Source organism: Artemia franciscana, chromosome 16 (genome assembly GCF_032884065.1).
Source record: "Artemia franciscana chromosome 16, ASM3288406v1, whole genome shotgun sequence".
Lineage (NCBI taxonomy): Eukaryota > Metazoa > Arthropoda > Branchiopoda > Anostraca > Artemiidae > Artemia > Artemia franciscana.
In genome coordinates, this window is record NC_088878.1 from 33,674,354 (window position 1) to 33,688,001 (window position 13,648).

Genomic DNA, 13,648 nt, shown 5'->3' on the forward strand with positions numbered 1-13,648 from the left:
ACAATATGGTATAAAAAGATTTGACTGGGCGTCAGGACGCAGCGAGCGGAGGGAATTGTAGTTTTCATTTGTTTTCTCTTCTAGAGTTTTAAGTTTTCCTTTACACATTTATTTAAGTGCCTGTTATTGGTCTCTTGCGGTCATAATATATCGTGAAGCAGCACACCTTTCTGTACGATAAGTACAAAATAGGTGAGAAGCTATTTGGAAGAGTGACACAAAAATGGTCTCTACAGGGGAAAGGAGGTCTCCCACATATCTTTGAAAGAATATGTCTGATACTTTGTTCTCTTTCTTGTAATGTAGTTTCCCGATCATCCACAAAAATTTTTTTTCGTCTTGCCCGTAGCACAACACGCAAAAAAATAGATATGGTACGATTTTTTGATCAGTGGTACAATTTTAGGGCGTTTTGCGGTACTTTTTCTTCTGAAGCGTTGGCAACACTGCCCGAAAGACTGCTTGTAATTTGAACTAATGTCCTGAAACAAATTACATTGTGCTTATGGTAAATGTTAGTTGATTCAAAGCTGAATCATGATAATAATTGAAAAGGCGAATTGCTCAAAAATTAAATTTAATAAAACTTCAGATTGATACGTAATTTAATATTACTAAAACCCAGAGTTGCAATTATTTGGGCTCAAGAGAGAGAAAATTCTTGGGTGTTTGTGGCTATTCTACATCAGTATCTTTTTATGTTTAACAAAAGTATCAAAGTATACTCAAAGTAAATGTACAAGGACTTAAGAAGTGGATGTAAAACTAAAACTCTTAGCAAAATGGTTATTTCACTAAAACAATTTTTTGGGGCGGCAGCAGTCTGACTTTTTGTAGTTATGACCCTGAGGTATGTGAGAAAAAAGGCGTGCGGAACATTTGAATTCAGATGCACGCAATGAAGATGATCCAATTTTGAGTTAAAGGGATGAGCTCACGATCCTGCTTTTAGAGGACAAAGCAAGACAGTAAATTAAGTCAAAATATTTTTAACAATCCAAAACTGAAATATTTCTGTCTGAATTTAACGTGGATTTAATTGTTACTTACATCTCTTGTGCTTTATAAATTCCCTTTTTGCTTAGTTTTTGGCTTTAATATAGAGCTTACCTAAAAGAATAGCCCCTTCCCCCTCCTTTAGAAAAATGTATTCTAATCACCAGACATTTAATAATTTCTTACCCCCTTTTCATTTACAATTATATGAAAATATATAGAAATGAGTCAAAATTTTAATATGACAGCGAAAAAAAAAACTTTTTTATTTCCTTTTGGTTTTACAAAAAAAGCTTCTAATGAGTTACATTACATAATTATTACTTATTTTTCTACCCTTAATTTGATTATCGCAATGAAGTAATGGTTGTTAGCACCATACCACAGTTGGCATTTGCTGCTTTTGGCTCAACTGCGTAAGGCAAATCTGGGACTTAAGGTGGAAATTTATGGCGAATGTATGCCACCGTGTATTCAATGACACTCAACTAAATTTTAACATTCTTTAGCATTGTTTAACATCCATAATTTTAAATTATATATAACAGCCTAACTTTATACATAACATTCTTATCTGATATTGCAATCTATCACCCGGACGAAAATGTATTTCACCGGGTCAATATATATAACTACGTTATATATAACTCACAATCAATTATATATAACTACGGAGCAATATATTCTTAGGGATATATTTGGGACAATCAAGGGGAGATCCCCCCCAAGATATTGAAGAGTTATATTTTCGTGAATCGACGCCACTACATTTCATTTTTCTATGGAAATACAGTTTTTTCTTCTTTTCTCAGTACCTTTTTTTTTTTTTTAGCACTTGGTGGGTCCGGAGCTCTTTACCTAAAATTTTCTTACTCAAAACATTATATCCGAACATTTTTACACAAGAAAATTTTTAGGCAAAATTAAAGGTCCCTACTGCTATTATTATTATTGAAAACATACTCATCTGCGCCCTCCGTCCCACAGTGGCGTAATTTCATCAAAATCCTAGTGGAGCCAATATTTTCCAGATCAAGTGAAAATGATAGTCCTTTACTCAGTACTTTTTTTTAGGACTTGGTGGGTACGGAGCGCTTTACCTAAAATTTTCTTACTCAAAACATTATATCCAAACATTTTTACACAAGAAAATTTTTAGGCAAAATTAAAGGTCCCTACTGCTATTATTTATTATTGAAAACATACTCATCTGCGTCCTCCGTCCCACAGTGGCGTAATTTCATCAAAATCCTAATGGAGCCAATATTTTCCAGATCAAGTGAAAATGATAGTAAAACTCTCTGTTTCTTTTTAGTTAGACCTCAACGTTGCTAGATAGATTAGACTTTGCAAATATCAAGTTTTTTCACAAAAATATGCGTTCTTTGAACTTTTCTAATGACTAAAAACTTTTTTCTATAGATAAATATTTACTTCACTTTGATTTAAAGTCCTCGCCAATAGAAATTCTTATTACATTATATTATTTTATTTCCTTATCTTTCATGTTTTAGAATTGATAATCGTCAACTATAAGTGTTAATTGAAATAGATTTGTAATCCATGGTTCTGGTTAGATTGGAAGCTTGATTTTGTTAGTGCGCAACAAGTTCTAATTATAGCTAAACTAAGCATTCTCGTTGCTTTGTTGATTATAAATTGGTGTTTTAAAATGTATGCATTTTTAATTTTCCAAATTAATTGAAAAATCATGCGGCATAAAAAAACTTAAAAACAAAAATTAGTTTTTCCAAAAATAAAACACGAAAAATTGATATAAAAATGGTTAACTAAATTAAGGGCTTAATCCCTTCAGGGAATACTTTGAATCAAAATTTAGGTATAATACTAGGTGATATTTTGTGTAAGCAAAGTTCATATTATTAGACTGTGTGGTTGGTATACAGTTTTCTAGCTATTCTTACTGATCCCCTCCTAAAGTCATTTATGAAGTCCACTATATTACTAATTTAAGTTATTTGAAATAGTTTCTTATGAGAAACATTTAAATTTATAGACTAATTTCTATGTGTGTGTGTGTGTGTGTGTAGAAATTTTTACTTTTTGTGTTTTCTTCAGTTTTTTTATTCAGCCTTTTTTTTGGAAGGGGGGGGCCGATAGAGCAGTACTAAAATCAAGCAATAACACACACACACACACACACACAGATATATATATATATATATATATATATATATATATATATATATATATATATATATATATATATATATATATATATATATATATATATATATATATATATATATATATATATATATATATAGAAATTACATAGAATAGAAATAAGAAATTACAAATAATCAAAAATAAGAAATAAAAATAAGAATAGAATAGAAATTACAGACCGGGACACCGGGACACAGGGAATATAAATGACGACCGGGACACAGGGACACATCATTAGAATAATGAGGTATAGATCTGAATACGGATTGTTTTTCCCATGGACAATTATATGTTGCATGTTCAAGAGTCAGTAAACCTGACAATCTATTTATATGCACAGACAATGGGACATCGAAGAATGTTGTATATTCACATGTTTTACGTAGTTAAAAACATATATATATATATATATATATATATATATATATATATATATATATATATATATATATATATATATATATATATATATATATATATATATATATATATATATATCTATTCACAGGTGGGACACAGGGACACAACTACAATGGCGCGTAACTAATATGGCGCGTAACGACTTACGCGCGCGGGGGGCTTGGGGGGCGCAAAGCGCCCCACCATCTAGGTGTTGGGGTGGCGTGAAGCACCATCCCAACAGCTAGTACATATATAAAAATAAGTTGTCTGTATGTGTGTGTGTCGAGTGACGTCATGTTTGTGTTTCGACTGACGTCACTATAAGGATTGAGCTGTATGCGTCATGAAGTTGTTTGTCGACTGACGTCATGTTTGTCAACTGATGAAATTACATACCGGGACACCGGGTATGTAACAACAGCTAGTAGCCTATATATATATATATATATATATATATATATATATATATATATATATATATACATATATATATATATATATATATATATATATATATATATATATATATATATATATATATATATATATATATATATATATAAGTATATATATATATATATATATATATATATATATATATATATATATATATATATATATATATATATATATATATGTATATTGTAAATATACGATATTTTTTGCACTAAAACACTTTTACAAGTGAGTGTCTTGTAAAAGTCTAATGTCTTGTCTATGTGTTGCTGTGTGTGGAAAAAATTTCATGTGCTGCTGCGGAAAATGTCGTCTTACACACTTACGTATAACATATTTTATTATGGGTTTGACTTTTGAGACGTTTCCGTCTCAAATTGCAACATAGTGCGCGCTCAAAGGAAGAAACCTATTTAATGTGTAGAGGGGTCCCCGCGAACGCAGTCCCCCACTACCATAAAATTACGCTGTTGAGCTACCCCCATTTGTGGTAATCACAATCACAGGGGTCAGCCGATCCGAAGTGCAGCGGAAAGGCCTCACCCTGTGAGCGCCTCCTTCATAATCAAGGTAGCTCTCTAGCTAGGTAAGTAGGAATTGTTAAGAATCATTTTACTAATGTCTTTCGACATAAATCCGGTTGCTTTGAATGCCACTCAGAAACTTTAATTTATTAAACAGATGTAGCTTTACAATACTTTTTTCACAGCAGTGAATCAAGTCTCTGAATTATTTTTGAAAATAGGAATGCCCCATTTCATTTTCATATGCACGCCTCTAGATCGTTTAAATGAAAGTTTACCTTATTGAGAAAACAAAATCAGGGGTTTCTCACTCTCTTATCAATTTGACTGAAAAGTCGAAACTTTAATTTCTGAGAACCTAGTGACCGTTCTACTGACTTTGCCAATTATTTTCTCTCTAACAATCATAGGGGGGCTCTAGTCATTGCTACTATCAACAACTCACCGCAGAGCCAAGCCGCCTGAGGCCAAAAAAAGTCGTTTCGGCCATTTTATCGAATACTGGTTGAATTTAAATTTCAGTAGTTTATAATTACGAACTATTTTCGATAAGGATGCATGGGGACTTTGATCCAGCTTGGGCACTTTAAATTAATTATGGTGTCCACCCATTGGCTTTTTCACTCTTCATTTTTTTAAATTTTATACAGTGTTTCTTCTTTTTTTCATATGGAAAAAAAAATGATTTCCAATATATTCAAGGACTAAGTAACAAACAGCGAGGTCTCTCTTCACTTTGAATAACATGCCAACGCGGGAAGGGAGCGGAGCAAGCCTCGACATCCCTCCGGTTTCCGAAAGTCAGTTTAATATTCTGGTCCCCATGTAAGGGCCGTATCAGATATTAAGCTGATAAGAACAGATACTACACTTTGTTCTTAGCCAAAAGGCGGAGAAGCGATAATTCAATTAGGAATGTCAAAGCACTTAAAAGAATACAAGTAACAAAGTTTGTCACAAAATTTATTTCGGTTGCAATTCCCAAATAACATTCAATTAACTTAGCACTTTGTCTTTAGATTTTTTTAAACAGTACAAAACATTTCCCATTATATTAAAGTTTATCTCAAAATTCTAATAGTAAACGGAAAATTTTCCAATCAAGACTTGGACAAAATTGTCACTCAAAAAGCCAAAATCAGAAAAGATAACACCTTAAACCAGAGATATATTCTCTTGGCCCTTTAGCTAACAATGATCGGAACCAGCATTGATGAATAACGTTAATTCACGGCAATTAAGGGGGCGGGGGACAGAGAAAAGTTTTTTTTCGAAATCCAGAGAGAACAATTCTCTTGTTTTTTTTTTACTTTCTTTTACAAAAATACCGCAAAAAACACCCTCATTTGCAATAAAAATTGTCAATACACCAGTCGACACCACCGGTATTGATCAAATGCGCCAATTCATGGAAACTAGGGGACAAGGCTGGACCCAATGTGCTAATCTCCGATCTGTTTGTCTGACTCATTAAACCGTAGGGCAATGCTTTAAACAAGTTTCCGATGGGTTTTATTTATTTTTTTTTTTTGTATTCCTTTCTCAAAATAGATTTGTAAACACAGCCCAAGGGGAAGGGGAGAGGGGGCGAAAGAGTATTCTCCAGATTCCGGGCACTGGAATCTCGTTATCTTTTCAATTTCTTTAACAAAAATACAAAGCAAAAAAAACAAGCCCTTTTTCAATGATAATACCACGAAGAGATTTCTTTTGAATCTAAGAGGAGGAATGCAGGAAAGAAATCTTGTAGAGAAAATTTCCTTCCTGATAAAGCCACTGGTTTTCCATATATGCTAGATGGTAACAATGCAAGTTTTATTAAGATATTATTAAATTTGCTTCAAATATGGAAACAAAAGCTGAATTTTCAATCACCTAAAAAGATGCACAGACACGAAACAGTGAAACCTTATCAGATAAATGATTGCTTGCTCTATTGTATAAGTATTTGTCCTTTTCATTTGTCATTTACTTGAGTAATTCTACAATTCCATCTTCTTACTAACTATGTAGCCCAGAAGACTGTCTTGAAGAATAGATGGCCTTCAAGTAGAATTGCAGTTTTATAGGAGAATTTGATCAAAGCTTATTAAACAACTCTAAGGTTCGAAACCATAGAAAAGTAGGGGCTTAATCTGTTATGGAGCTGGAAGATGCAACTGCCCCTCCCCCAAACCTCATTCCCCTCCCCCTTCTGAAATTTAGTTTCTTCCAAAATTTCGTCTAAACTAATATAAACCTATGAATTTAAGGATCTACAGACACATTTTTTTTAAAAAGTAAATTTATAGTTCTTTTAGAGTACTAAATAGTGTCTCTGTGGTACCAAATGGTTTCTTTTTAGTTTTTACTGCTATTTTCACTTTATTTTGGACAAAGGGTTCCATCTTTGCTCCTCCATCCCCTTCAAGTTTGGATTTTGACGAAATTACGCCGCTGTAAAAAAGCAAAAGAAATGAAAAAAAAGTCCTATAAGATGGAGTCGAGCTACAAGGACTTAGTAGAAACAAAGTAGTACGAGGAAAGTTGCATTCCAATTTGGTGGTATCTTTTGATTTTTCAAGGGCAGAAGATCAATTACTTTATGCAGTAATAGTGTGTATGGATTTCAGTTAGTTTTGTTCAGATTTCTTGAGCAATGCTTTGCCTTTTACTTTTTAGCCTAAATAAATTACGTGGCTATGCTCTAAGGATAATAAATCCAGAAATAGTTACTTTTTAAGACGAAACAAAAGAGGACTAAATGTAGCTGGGACTTGAATCGTTTTTACACCATCTAAGGGCTTAAGAAATAAATACAAGAATCGTTTCCGTTCCAATTTCGTACAGGCCCATTGGCCCATCACAAAGTCTTCTCCCTCTGGAGGCAAAATAGACTTGTGTAAAATTTAGGACGGTTCTGGAGGAAGGCCTGCAAAAGAAAAAAGGGCCAGTCCTGACCACATTCATTCCTTGTGCCAAAATATGTTGTAGAATGTATTTCAGTCATTTCAGACCGAGGAATCATTAGTTTAGCTGTTAGAATACAATAATTCAGACTCCCTGAATGTATCAACGAATATAAAACTTTGAGGTGGTAAACCACAGGGATTTTGTGTTATATTTGCATTTAGGCTCCAGGTTTCTCCTTCCTCACAGACCCGTTTCTTGGTCTCCCTTCACATGGAGAATCGCCTGTTGATTCTCTTTTCTCTTCACACAGAGAATCGTCTCTTGAATCGTGTTCTCCCGCCAGACTGAGTATTGTATCTAGAAACCAATGGAATCCCCAAATGAAAGGATTTGCCCCTGTAAGATCTCAAAACTTCTCATTTTAGAGGAATCCCCTAAACTGGAATGGAAATACGGTTCCTAGACGAGGGAGGAATGAGGGCCCTAAGAGATTCGGGACTCAAGAGCGCCTAGGACTTGGCACACTATTGCACCAAACCAAGAGTGCCTTGGAGCATCCCTTACCCGCTGAAAAGTAGCTTCCCTGGATATCACCTGCAAAAGATAACAACAAACATCTAGCCAGCCACTTGTTCAACTGAAGGGCTTTAGGCAACTAGGCGACTAACAATAGTAATCACGTCTACTTCGCTGTAAATATAGCTTATTTAGACACCTTTGGAAGTTTTGCCATATTTCACAATTACAGTCCCTTTTTACTATTTGCCCATAAGTTCACAATTTGTTTTATATTTTTGAAAAGATTGGGTTTTTGTTCATAAATGACTTCAATTATCTTGCATTTTCCAGGGTTACTTGTCTGACAACCCTAATATCTTGATAAGTAAGATAATATATGAATAATATCTAGATAAGTAATCTTGAAACATTAAAACATACAACAATAGTGTAGACTAGTCTGCCTTTCAGCATTCAAAAATTTGTTAAAACTCATCAAGTGCCCCTCCCCACGGCAATCTTTAGTAAGAGGCGAAAGATTAACTCGATAGGAGGAGAGGTCGAAGCTATGAAAATTGCTAAGGTTGACTTGGGTATATAAAAATAAATCCTAGTAAATCCTCGTGTTTTTTTTAACAAGGTTCGAAAGCAATAAGAAATTCAATGTTCAATCAAGTAAATACGGGCCAAAAAATCATATGTTGCGAAAACATATTCAATGAACAGCAATTCATGGGCAACTTTAATGACATACTACTAAAACTACATCTGCAGAAATTAACATAAATATTCAGTAATCAGGCCCAAAGATAATTGTAATGTAGCTGAATGGTCGATCAATTGCTGTAGCCAAAGGGCCCCCCTATTAAAATATTCCAAGAAGCTTAGCGGTAGAGAAGAAATTCTTAGTCTGATATGTTGCCAACGCAATTGACTTGATGAAATGTGTGGTGACCAAGGGCATTTCACTTTTTAAGACTAGCCTTTGTGACTTAATTTAAATTTCAGCAATTTGATTCGATTCCTAGTTAAATTTAAAAATCAGTATTTGATAATTACGGAGTATTTTCAAAAACAAAATGCATCAGGAATTCAATCAGTTTAGAAGGTTTGTTCAACTTCAAATCGAAAGTTCTGGTTCGCTTTTTAAGGCTCAAGAGTGGCAACTACCCTCCCTACTTTATGTCATTTTCCCCCTAATGCTTCCAATCAAAATTCGATCAATTAACATTCTAAATATAAAATAACTATGGTTTTGGGTTTGATACCCCCCCCCCTTTCCAGCCCTCGGGGCAAGTACTATAAGTTATGATAGTGGCCCTATGCCAATATTTCGGTCCTATGTCCAAGGGCTGTCCTCAGCAATACAAATAAGAAAAAACAACTTACAAGAGAATAAAATCAATAAAACTAAAATGAACAGTTTTTCAAAATGGTCCCAGCATCCTTACCTCGGCGAAGTTCAACAAGGACTGATAAATAAATTGCTATGAAACGAGGCAATTCATTGAACTGAAAGAAAATGACTTAAAAACACGTTTTTATTGCCAGCCTAGCTTTTTTCGCAGTTGATCTTATAGCTCTATTTGTGACAGGCTCTGTGTCAATATCCATTGGTTTTTTATAATATTTCGTAAGGTCATTTTTAATTAAATTTGTGTATAGAGCATTAAGTGAATATTCTCCTAAATCCCTATTTAAGGAAATATTATTATTAATCTTAAGTCTGATTTCAATTGCTTCTCGAACTACTCGCTTTATGCCTAATGGCGGATTCTTTAAAAAGTATTTTGTGGCTAGGATTTTCGAAAACATGGCTGCTTAAAGCAGAATCAAAAGAAATAGAAGCAATATTAGAATTTAGAGCTTCGGTGATATCATCTTTATGTTGTTGTTGGTGTTTCTCGAAATTCTGGTGGGGTCTCCCCACATAGAATTTGCCACAGTCGCATGGTATTTGATAGACACCTCTTTGGCGAGTAACTGGAGTCTTATCTTTACCAGAATTTAGGAGATTTATGATTTTCAAATTATTGGTAAATACAACATATAGATTGTTTTGTGTGCATACTTTTTTAAGATTTCTAGTGATTTTTGGGATATATGGGAGGTAAATTATGTGTTGCGGCTTATCGGGAATCTCACATGGTAAATTATCGTTGATTTTATGGGAGTGTCTTTTCACTCTACGGTTAATTGTATTAACAAATATTGTATTAAAATTGTATTAACAAACTTTTATTAATAAATAAAAGAAGATACCCATTTCCATAAAGTATGTCCCTGATATATATGAGGCATATATGATGCATATATGAGCATATATGAGGTTATTATCAAACAGTTCGTGGTGACGAACTGTAGTAAGTAGCGACCCGGCTCATTAGTAAACGAAAACTCTAAAAATTTGATACCAATAGCTACATCAAAAGATTCACATTTTGTGCTGATTTTAGATACATAAGTTTCATCAAGTTTGGTCTTACTCATCAAAAGTTACGAGCCTGAGAAAATTTGGCTTAATTTAGAAAATAGGGGAAGACACCCCTAAAAGTCATAGAATCTTAATGTTAATTACACTATCAGAGAACCCTATTGTAAAAGTTTCAAGCTCCTATCTACAAAAATGTGGAATTTTGTATTTTTGCCAGAAGGCAGATCACGGATGCGTGTTTATTTGTTTGTTTTGTTTTTTGTTTTGTTTTTTTCCCTAGGGGTGATTATATCGACCAAGTGTTCCTAGAATTTCGCAAGAGGGCTCATTCTTACCGAAATGAAAAGTTGTAGTGCCCCTTTTCAGTGACCGAAAAATTGGACGGCACCTAGGCCCCCTCCCACGCCAATTATTTTCCCAAAGTCAACGGAACAAAATTCTGAGATAACCATTTTATTCAGCGTGGTCGAAAAACCTTATAACAATGTCTTTGCGGATGACTTACTCCTCCATAGTCCCCGTGGGAGGGGCTACAAGTTACAAACTTTGACCAGTGCTTACATAAAGCAATGGTTATTGGGAAGTGTGTAGGCATTTTCAGTAGGATTTTATGGTTGGGGGGAGGGGTTGAGAATAGGGGGATATGTTGGAGGGACTTTCTATCGAGGAAAATGTCATGGGGGAAGAAAATTTCCATGAAGGGAGCGAAGGATTTTCTAGCATTATTTAAAAAAAAACAATGAAAAAGCAAATATTAAACAGTTTTTTCAACTGGAAGTAAGGAGCAGCATTAAAACTTAAAACGAACAGAAATTATTACGCATATGAGGGGCTCACCTCCTCCTAATACCTCGCTCTTTACGCTAAAGTATTTTCAGTAATTTCAACTATTTATTCTACGGCTTTTGTGATTTAGAGGTCAGTCTTAAGGAACTGGGACAAAATTTATTCTTTAGTGTAAAGAGGGAGGTACTGAAGAGGGGGTGAACCCTACTCATATATGTAATAAAGACATAAGAATACAAAAGTTTGTCACGTCAGCTAATTTATAAGATATGTATATCTTTTACTAATAAAAAATATTCGTAAAAAATTAAAAGTTATAGTTGCCTTTTTAAGTAACCAAAAAATCGGAGGGCAATTAGGCTTCCTCCACCGCTCCTTTTCTTTCTGAAAATCATTCGATCAAAACTACGAGAAAGCCGTTTAGCCAAAAAAAAAAAAAATACGCAAATTCCGTTTTAATTATTCCTCTGCGGAGAGCCAAAATCAAAACATGCATTGATTCAAAAACGTTCAGAAATTAAATATTAAAAAAAAACAAGTTTTTTTAACTGAAAGTAAGGAGTGACATTAAAACTTAAAACGAACAGAAATTACTTCCGTATATATATATGCTTCCTCATCAACGCCCCGCTCTTTACGCTAAAGTTTTCTTATGTTTTAAAAAGAGGAATTGAGAGAAAGAGTCAAACTTTAGCGTAAAGAGTAAGGAGCGATCCGGCTCAATAGTAACCAAAACTCTAAAAAATTGAATTTTGATATCAACAGCTACATCAAAAGAATCGCATTTTAATGCTGATTTTAAATATATAATTTTCATCAAGTTTAGTCTTACCCATCAAAAGTTCCGAGCCTGAGAAAATTTGCCTTATTTAGGAAAATAGGGGAAAACACCCCTAAAAGTCGTAAGATCTTAACGAAAATGACACCATCAGATTCAGTGTCTCAGAGAACCCTTTTGTAGAAGTTTCAAGCTCCTATCTACAAAAATGTGGAATTTTGTATTTTTTGCCAGAAGACAAATCACGGGTGCGTGTTTATTTGTTTTTTTTTGTTTTTTGTTTTGTTTTTTTTCCCAGGGGTCATCGTATCGACCAAGGGGTCCTAGAATGCCGCAAGAGGGCTCATTCTAACGGAAATGAAAAGTTCTAGTGCCCTTTTTAAGTGACCAAAAAAATTGGAGGGCATCTAGGCCCCCTCCGACGCTCATTTTTTTCCTAAAATCAACGGATAAAAATTTTGAGATGGCCATTTTGTTCAACATAGTCGAAAACCATAAAAACTATGTCTTTGGGATACCTTACTCCTCCACAGTCCCTGGGGGAGGGGCTACAAGTTACAAAATTTGACCAGTGCTTACATATAGTAATGGTTATTGGGAAGTGTGTAGGCATTTTCAATAGGATCTTTTGGCTGGGGGAGCTTTCCATCGAGGAATTTGTCATGGTAGAAGAAAATTTCCATGAAGGGAGCGCAGGATTTACTAGCATTATTAAAAAAAAAAACAATGAAAAAAGAAATATAAAAAAGTTTTTTTCAGCTGGAAGTAAAGAGCAGCATTAAAACTTAAAACGAACAGAAATTATTACCCATATGAGGAGCTCACCTCCTCCTAATACCCCGCTCTTTACGCTAAAGCATTTTTAGTAATTTCAACTATTTATTTTACGGCTTTGGTGATTCAGAGGTCATTCTTAATGAATTGGGACAAAATTTAAGCTTTAGTGTAAGGAGCGAGGTACTGAAGAGGGGGCGAACCTCCTCATATATGTAATAAAAACATGAGAATACAAAACTTCTTTACATAAGCTAATTTATAAGTTACGTATATCTTTTACTAAAAAAAAGATTCGTAAAAAATTAAAAGTTCTAGTTGCCTTTATCTTAATTAACCAAAAAATCGGAGGGCAACTAGGCTTCCTCCCCCGCTCTTTTTTTTCAAAATCATTCAATCAAAATTATGAGAAAGTCATTTAGCAAAAAAAAAAAAATAAATATGCAAATTTTGTTTGAATTATTCCTCTGCGGAGAGCCAAAGTCAAAACATGCACTGATTCAAAAACGTTCAGAAATTTAACAAAATAAACAGGTTTTTTTAACTGAAAGTAAGGAGCAAAATTAAAACTTAAAACGAACAGAAATTACTTCGTGTATGAAAGGGGCTGCTTCCTCACCAACATCCCGCTCTTTACGCTAAAGTTTTTTACTGTTTTAAAAAGAAGAGTTGAGAGAAAGAGTCAAACTTTAGCGTCAAGAGCGGGATGTTGGTGAGGAAGCAGCCCCTTTCATATACGAAGTAATTTCTGTTCGTTTTAAGTTTTAATTTTGCTCCTTACTTTCAGTTAAAAAAACTTGTTTTTTTTTTTATTTAATTCTATAAAGTACAAGCTACGCTTACTGTTACAGAATTTAGATGTTTCGTAATTTCTCTTTGTCACCCTTGGTTTTGGTACGAGGGAGGTGCAAGGGAGCA

General features: G+C 34.0%; 3 non-coding genes across 3 annotated transcripts; all 3 read right to left on the bottom strand.

Moving 5' to 3' along the window:
- Positions 1-4,467: 4,467 nt before the first annotated feature.
- Positions 4,468-4,638, bottom strand: LOC136037440 (U1 spliceosomal RNA). The gene has a single exon (XR_010619942.1). It is a non-coding gene; the product is annotated as a U1 spliceosomal RNA (small nuclear RNA).
- A 647-nt stretch (positions 4,639-5,285) lies between these two features.
- On the bottom strand, positions 5,286-5,470 carry LOC136037454 (U2 spliceosomal RNA). The gene has a single exon (XR_010619954.1). It is a non-coding gene; the product is annotated as a U2 spliceosomal RNA (small nuclear RNA).
- A 2,945-nt stretch (positions 5,471-8,415) lies between these two features.
- Positions 8,416-8,526, bottom strand: LOC136037476 (U5 spliceosomal RNA). The gene has a single exon (XR_010619969.1). It is a non-coding gene; the product is annotated as a U5 spliceosomal RNA (small nuclear RNA).
- Positions 8,527-13,648: the final 5,122 nt, after the last annotated feature.